Here is an 8,802-nt window from a genome sequence, read left to right as displayed (position 1 = left end):
TCTCTCTCTCTGTGTGTGTGTACATAGTTTTTTCATGCAGAACAGGCAACCACCATTTAAAATTCCTCAGAGGTCATGCTTGGTCATTGTGCTGAAGGTTTGTCCCTTTCCCCCGCCCTTTCTTTTTTATTTTATTTTTTTGCCACTTAATAATAGATGTTTTAAAGTTTAAGTGCAGCCCGAGGCGCTCATAAGCATTTATTACAAATCGCTGGCTGCCTCCCTTATGGAGAGAAAGGAATAACATTTACATACAGTAGCATGGATTAATAAGAGGAGGAGGGGGAAAAACCTGGGGAAAGCCGTCAGTCAGGGAGTGAAATCAGCAATAATAAAGCCGGCTATATTCTTTGGAAATATCATGCCGTCTGTTGTAATATTTTGCCATTCCCCAGGAGGTATACAAATCCAAATCAGATAAGACTTGTGTAGGGCTAGAGACATACTGCTACGCTCTCCAGTGGCAGACACACCGCCGAATCTTTTATTTATCTTCAGAGCAATTGTGCGATTCGAGGAGGCTGAAATCAGCTGAAAATCGACCCACTGGAAAGTTTCATAAAACCGGGGGTGGGGGGGGGGGAGAGACGCTCCTTTCCTTGTCTGCTAAATCACTCACTGTGATGAAAACACAAGGAGGGGGAGGATTGGAATTTGGAAAGCAGCTAAAATGAAGCAACTATGGAAACTCTCCAGGAAAAGGAAAACGCTTACCATGTTTCATAACCTGATGCTCATTTGGAACTGATCAAAGAGGGAATTGACTTATTCTCGAGCAAAAGGAAGGAATCTTGCCCTTTCTTGAGTTGGCGCTGTCAGGGGGAAAGACATCTCATCAAAGACCTGAGGCATGCTCAAAAGCTTTGCTAGTAGATAAAGAGTAAGACAGCCTTCACATGATTCTGGGACATGGCTCACTCATGAGGCTGTGAGCTGGGTTTTGGTTACTTGGTGCGACAGACGGGGTGAAGGCGGGTCACAATTTGCCCCTCTGATTCTCACCGGTAGTGGCCACAAGCAAAAACATGAGGATGCATCTATTTTGAAGAACTTGTTGTCATGCACAGCGCATGAATATGTAACAGCTCAGTCATCGCTGGATTCTGTAAATGGAGGATATAGGAAGCAACCTTATAGCAGCTTGGACTACTGGTCCATCTAGCCCAGTATTGTCTTCTCCAACTGGTGGTCGATCTCCAGCGTCGACACAATGCAGAGGAATTCAGCTTGGGGCCAGATTCATGCAAAGTATGTGCTCCAGCTATGAATGCATGGATGAGCCTTCCCAGGTCTTTCACTGTTTGTTGCATTGTTTTCAAAGCTATTTTAGTTGTATTTATTGTACGTTCAGGAATCACCTTGATGTGAAAGGCGATTCATAAATTACGAAAATAGTACTATGTTCATTCATACATCTGTTCTGTCCCATTTCTTCATTTTCTTTCAAAAAGGAATAAATAAAAATGCATAGTCAGAAACATTTTTTAAACTATGTATTTTGAGCCCACCAGCAGGCATGGCCTGTGCTGCAGTACCTACAAACAGGTCCTTCTCTGTGGCAGCTCCCCAACTGTGGAATTCCCTCTCTGGGAAAATGTAGTCAGCCAAAGCACTCTTAAATTTCAGGCGTCAACTAAAAACAGCTTTGTTTGCACAGGCTTTCAGGGCACAATACTCCCCCTGTCCCCACTTCCTGGGTCTTAACTGTGCCGTTATTGTGCTCTTGCCTATTGTTATTATTTTAGTTGCACTGATTTTTAAATGTGTTTATTTACTGTTTTCAATTGGTGTGCTTATTATTACGCTGTTCATTGTCCTGGTTGCCGTTGAGAGAACAAAAGTAAAAATAATACATTATCGACGTCACTGTACACAATTCTAAATGCATTTCATTCTCAAATGTGCAATTTGGTACATTTTTTTTGAACTGAGAACTTTGTTGCAAAATTCAAAGAATTGTGAACCGAGGGGCAAATACGTTCCAACCCCTGCATTACTCTGATGTGTAAAGCAGATCAGTTTTCATTGAAATTAACAAAAACAAACTTTCTCAATCACCCCTATCTGTAGTAGCTGGCTATTGCCCCCTTTATAAGGAGATAAAGAAATGGCTACCCAGGTCCCCAGTTGGCTCCCCATCTATAGGGATGGAGGAATCTGATCATTTCACTTCTCCAGGTTTCTCATTTTATTATGTTACTTGCAGAAAGGGAAAGGGAAAATTATTAAAGAAAGGAAGACATGGGGGGATAAGGAATACAGTCATACCTTGGGTTACAGCCGTTTCAGGTTGCATTTTTTCGGGTTGTGGACTGCTGAAACCCAGAAGTACCAGAACGGGTTACTTCCGGGTTTTGGCGGTCGTGCATATGCAGAAATGCTAAATAGCGCTTTGCGCGTGCACAGAAACGCTGAATCACAACTCACGCGTGCGCAGCCGCGCAGCCACAGGTTGCGAAAGCTGCGTGTTGCGAACATACATCCTGCATGGATCACTTTCGCAACCCGAGCTTCCACTGTATACAGTATGAATAATACCAATAACAACAACAAAAATCCTATTACTTACCATCAGTGCATATTATGGAAAGAGTAACCATCAGTCAGAGGTGGATTTAGGGGAGCATGACTGGTTTGGACACCCTGAGCACAGAGCCTCGGAGTTGCCACATGGGGCATCACAACTGTGATGTAGAATGGAAGGCAAGAGGCAGGGGGTGCCAAATTTTGGTGTCACACAGGGCAGCACTGAAATTTGAAGCCCCAAGATCCGCCACTGCAACAGTGCATACATCTTAAGTTAAACAGATAAGTTTATGTAAGGTCTCCAGATGTCTGTATAGGTTTCCACATGAAAACAACATCTATATGAAATATGTTCAAATGCAGTCAGAGCAGTGAGGGCTTCAGACCATAATGCAATAGGACAGAGTCCTTATCCTTCCGGGCTCTATGTGTAAGTTTAGTGGCTCGCATTCGCCACTTTTGTTAATCTTCTGCCATTAATCCCTCTACTTCAGGAATGTAATTTAACATCCACATCTGCAAATATCAAGGATTTCACCAAAACAAAACCCAATCTTAAATTCAGTTCTCCACATTTGTGCAGCAATTTGCAATTCTACAGGGTTAAAAAAATCCACATGGAAATTTTCTGTTTTCTGGAGCAAATCTCTCCACATAAACACAATTTTGGATGCAGTATAGCTGATATACTTTTGGGGGGAGCAAGGATTCTTACACAATACAATCCATTTTGTATGTTATCTTTCTAATATATACCTTTTCATGCACAATTCCCCCAAGAGCTTCTTTTTGTGTGCATATTGTTTCATTGGAGAACTGCATCGCAAAATTCAGAGAAAGGCAAATTTTAAAAGAGAGCTGAGTTTTGGTTTGCACATTGGTTGAAGAAGTGCAAATCAGATAGCTCCTCATTTGAATGCAAGCAAAAATTTATCCTCCGTCTCTCCATCTGCTGCAATTACTTTTCTTTGTTATGCACCTCAGCTGTATGTTATTGCAGGTATTCTGTTACCTGGCTGGTAATTCTTACCTGCTCCCGACTTCCTTTGCACTAATAGCAAGAGAGATGTTGGCAAAGAGGGATTTCCTCCCACCAGCTGTCAGTCATAATCCTATGCCTAGTCCTCTTTGTACTGTTTTGAGGGTCTCACCACTTAGGGTTTTTCCTTAAAATATATTTTCATCTTCTACAAACTTTGGGGTTCTCCCAAATCTGGAGATTCCTCACTTTTTTCTGTTCGGGTGGTAGCATTTTGAGCACACAGATAATGACACTCACAGTTTGAATATCAGAAATGAAGCAAATAATTCTTTTGCTTTTGTGGTGCTGGGACGCGGTTGGCCTAGGACTTGCAGATCAGAAGGTTGGCGGTTCGAATCCCCATGACAGGGTGAGCTCCTGTTGCTCAGTCACAGCTCCTGCCAACCTAGCAGTTCAAAAGCACGTCAAAGTGCAAGTAGATAAATAGGTACCGCTCCAGCGGGAAGGTAAATGGTGTTTCCGTGCGCTGCTCTGGTTCACCAGAAGTGGCTTAGTCATGCTGGCCACATGACCCGGAAGCTGTCTGTGGACAAACGCCAGCTCCCTTGGCCTATAGAGCGAGATGAGCAACGCAACCCCAGAGTCGGTCATGACTGGACCTAATGATCAGGGGTCCCTTTACCTTTACCTTTACCTTTAAAACACACACACACACATGGCAATGGAGCAAGTTATTTTCATTAAATATGATTATATTAATCATATTCAAAAGGGGGAAGAGGAAGACCCAGGTAACTATCAACTGGTATAGCTTGACATCGATACTAGGGAAGGTCCTAGATCAGATAATTCACCGGTTGGTCTGTGAGCATTTAGAAGAGGATGCTGTGATTACTAAGGCCCAGCAAGGGTTTCTCAAAAATAAGTCATGCCAGACCAATCTGATTTCATTTTTTGATGGAATTACAAACTTGGTGGATCAGGGAAATGCTGTGGACACAGTGTATATTGATTTCAGCAAGGCTTTTGACATTCCCCATGATATTCTCGCAAGGAAGCTGGTATAATGTGGGTTGAATGAGATAACTATAAGGTGGATTTGTAGCTGTTTGACTGACCAAACCCAAAGTCATTTAATGGTTCCTCATCATCCTGGGGGAAAAGTGACAAGTGGGGTGCCACAGGGTTCTGTCCTGGGCCCATTGTTCTTTAATGTCTTTATAAATGAGTTAGATGAAGGAATTGAGGGGATGCTCATCAAATTTTCAGATGACACTAAACTGGGGAGGAGGGTAGCTAATGCTGCAAAAGACAGAATTAGAATTCAAAATGACCTGAACAAGATTGGAGAACCGGGCACAAACTAACAAAATGAATTTCGATAGGGACAAATACAAGGTTCTGCACTTAGGCAGGAAGAACCAGATGCACAAATATAGGATGGGGGACACCTGGCTTGCTTGTGGTACATGTGGAAAGGATCTAGGGGTCTTGGTGAGTCAACAGTGTGATGCAGCAGCAAAATAAGCTAATGCTATTCTAGGCTGTATCAACAGAAGTCTAGTGTCCAGATGAAGGGAAGTAATAGAACCACTCTATTTTGCCTGAGTCAGACCACACCTGGAATAATGTGCCCAATTCTGGGTACCACAATTTAAGAAGGATGTTGACAAGCTGGAACATGAGCAGAGGAAGGCAACCAAAGGTCTGGAAACTAAGCCTAATGAGGAACGGTTGAAGGAGCTGGGTATGTTTAGCCTGGAAAAGAGGAGACTGAGAGGAGATATGATAGCCATCTTCAAAGATCCAAAGGGCTGTCACATGGAAGAGAAAACATGCTTGTCTTCTCTTGTTCTGAAGGGTAGGACTCAAACCAATGGCTTAAAGTTGCAAGAAAGGAGATTCCGACTAAACATTCAGAAAAGCTTTCTGACAGTAAAAACTGTTTGACGGTGGAATGGTGTCCCTCGGGAGATTGTGGACTCTCCTTCGCTGCAGGTTTTTAAGCAGAGGGTGGGTGGCCACCTGTCATGGATACTTTAGTTGAGATTCCTGCACTGTAGGGGGTTGGACTAGATGACCCTCTAGGTCCCTAACACCACTAAGATTCTATTATTCAATGAAAAATATTATATATATATATATATATATATATATATATATATATATATATGCAAAACTAAATAGGCTGCCATAACTTTCTGCTGCAAAACCAACAAAGAATATTTGGGCACCTTAAAGGCTTACACATTTTTTTGTAGTGTACACCATAAAATAATGCTAATGCTGATGATATTAATACTGTTCATGGTTCCACCAGTGTGTTGGACAAATGATATAGCTGGCCCAACCTTTAAGCGATTAATCGTTTTTGAAACCAGGTGATGAATTAATCAAATCTTTTAAACTCGCCAATAGCTCTCCTTAGAACAAATCGCCTGGTTTAAGTGTAGGACCCTTCTTTGCTCCTCTCTCTGTTTGCATGCTACACAGCCAGTAATTTTTAAATGCGCCACATTAAGATGTCTGGAGAAGAACATCTGTTATTCTTCAGGCAAGATAATCGCAGAAGATTAGACAAATGCACTAACGCTCGCATTAATATTATTAGCATTTCCTGATAATTGACAATCACTTTGACTGCTTAGGGTATTTTTGTCTTTTAAAGGATGTGCGTGGAGGGATGGGACAAGGATGAGAATGATTCAGTTGGTACCCTGTCCAGCTGAGCCAATGAGCTGGGATCGAAATGAAAGCTAGGGTAAGGTAGTGAATAATAGCCCAGTCCTTTGCACACTCACCCAGTAGCATATCCCAGAGTTCCCTGGGAAGAGGGAGCAATTGTTAAACCACCCAGGCAACATTGTCTCAGTCTTGTTCACTATGGCAAGATGTCTTCCCCCCTACTGAAATTATTGTAATTAATTCCTCAATGTGGATCTACAGGTATAAAATAGCACTCAAATTTTATGCAAACCTATGTTTTCTTTTGTCTTCCTTTTTTGGGGGTAGGGGTGAAGTTGCCATTCTCTTTTTTTAAATAACATTTTTTATTGGTTTTACCTAATTTAATACATTTTGACTTTAACCATTTCAAACAATAAAAGGTTGTTTTGAAGCTTCAGACCTCCTTCCCTCCCTCCATGAGTTCTGCATTTAAAATAAAAATTTTCTGCATCTTTTACCATTATTTACCTGTTGTAGATCCATAGTTACTGTAACTAGTTCCACATTACAACTGCCAATGATTTTTAAACTGTTTAAAGTGGTCTTTTAAATAAATTAAGAATTTACTCCAGCCATTTAAAAAAAACACTTGATCTTCCTGGTTTCTGATCTTCCCCATCAGTTTCTCCATCTCTGCATACTCCATCAGTTTTGTCTGCCATTGAAGTTAGTTGCCGCCCTTTAGGGACGCAGGTGGCGCTGTGGGTAAAACCTCAGCACCTAGGACTTGCCGATCATATGGTCAGCGGTTCGAATCCATGCGGTGGGGTGAGCTCCCGTCATTCAGTCCCAGCTCCTGCCCACCTAGCAGTTCGAAAGCACCCTTAAGTGCAAGTAGATAAATAGGTACCGCTTTATAGCGGGAAGGTAAACGGCGTTTCCGTGTGCGGCGCTGGTGCAGGCTCGCCAGAGCAGCTTCGTCACGCTGGCCACGTGACCCAGAAGTGTCCTCGGACAGCGCTGGCCCCCGGCCTCTTAAGCGAGATGGGCGCGCAACCCCAGAGTCGGTCACGACTGGCCCGTACTAGGCTAGCATTGCACAACTTGAGCTCAACAATGGTGCTACCTGAGGCCAACTGGAGATTCTCTGTAGCTGGTCTTCAGAGACATACTGCCTCCTACAGAAGAGGGAGAAGATAGCCATCACAGCCAATTTGCTCTGCTTTCCTTTTTAGGCTTGCAATTGGCTTTTCGTCTGTGGAGGGGGGGTTGAAGTTACTATTGGGAATGTGTCTTTTCGTCGATTAGGTAATCTAAATTAAGAAAGGGGAAGGTTAAACCCCTTTTGTGTAAGGAGAGCCTTGCAATGAGGGATGGAGGGGGTGGCAGGACACCACCTTGAAAGGTTGTTCAACTGCTTAGAGTATGTGTGCTCCAAGCATCCAAGCTTTCACTGCAAGGGGATTAAGAAAAATGAGACTTAATGACTAGTGCGTTACATGGACCGTATGCAGGGCTTGCCATGCAAACAGATGAAAACATTTTCAGTGGGGTGCTTTCCACAAACATCTATCATCTATCTGTCTATCTATCTGTCTATCTATCTATCTATCTATCATCTATCATCTATCATCTATCATCTATCATCTATCATCTATCATCTATCAATCTATCTATCTATCTATCTATCTATCTATCTATCTATCTATCTATCATCTATCTATCTATCTATCTATCTATCATCTATATCAATCATCTATCTATCTATCATCTATCTATCTATCTATCTATTTATCTATCATCTATCTATCTATCTATCATCTATCTATCTATCTATCTATCTATCTATCATCTATCATCTATCTATCTATCTATATCTATCTATCTATCTATCTATCTATCTATCTATCTATCATCTTCTATCTATCTATCATTTCTATCATCTATCTATCATCTATATCTATCTATCATCTATCTATCTATCTATCTATCTATCTATCTATCATCTATCATCTATCTATCTATCTATCTATCTATCTATCTATCTATCTAATCTATCACCTATCTAATCTATCTATCCAGTGCTTTTTTTCTTTAAAAATGTTTAGGGGTACTCTCATCTTCCTACTCATATTGAAATAATGCCCCGCATTGAGGCCAAACTTAGATTCACAAAATGTTTAGGGTTATGCTCCCCCGGTGTCCTCCCAGAAAAAAGTACTGTACATATATGTGTGTGTATTGTGCGGGGGGTGGGGGTGTCTGTCTATCTATATCATCTATGTATCTATTTTTCTATCTATCTATCTATCTATCTATCTATCTATCTATCATCTATCTATCTATCTAATCTATCTATCTATCTATCATCTATCTATCTATCTACAGTGGTACCTCGTGTTATGTACCATCCCCCTTATGAATGCTGTGGGTTACGCACTCTGTTTACCCGGAAGTAGATGCCCCTTGTTGTGACCCTTGCTCTGGGATGTGAGCGGAAGTCGTGCTCCAGTGGTGTGGCAGCAGCAGGAGACGCCATTAGAGAAAGTGTGCCTCATGTTACGAACGGTCTCCTGTTATGAATGGACCTCCAGAATGGATTAAGTACGTAACACGAGGTATATCTA

This window comes from Podarcis raffonei, chromosome 3, assembly GCF_027172205.1.
Source record: "Podarcis raffonei isolate rPodRaf1 chromosome 3, rPodRaf1.pri, whole genome shotgun sequence".
NCBI lineage: Eukaryota > Metazoa > Chordata > Lepidosauria > Squamata > Lacertidae > Podarcis > Podarcis raffonei.
The sequence above is the reverse complement of the archived record's forward strand: the minus strand, read 5'-3'. Positions refer to the sequence as shown.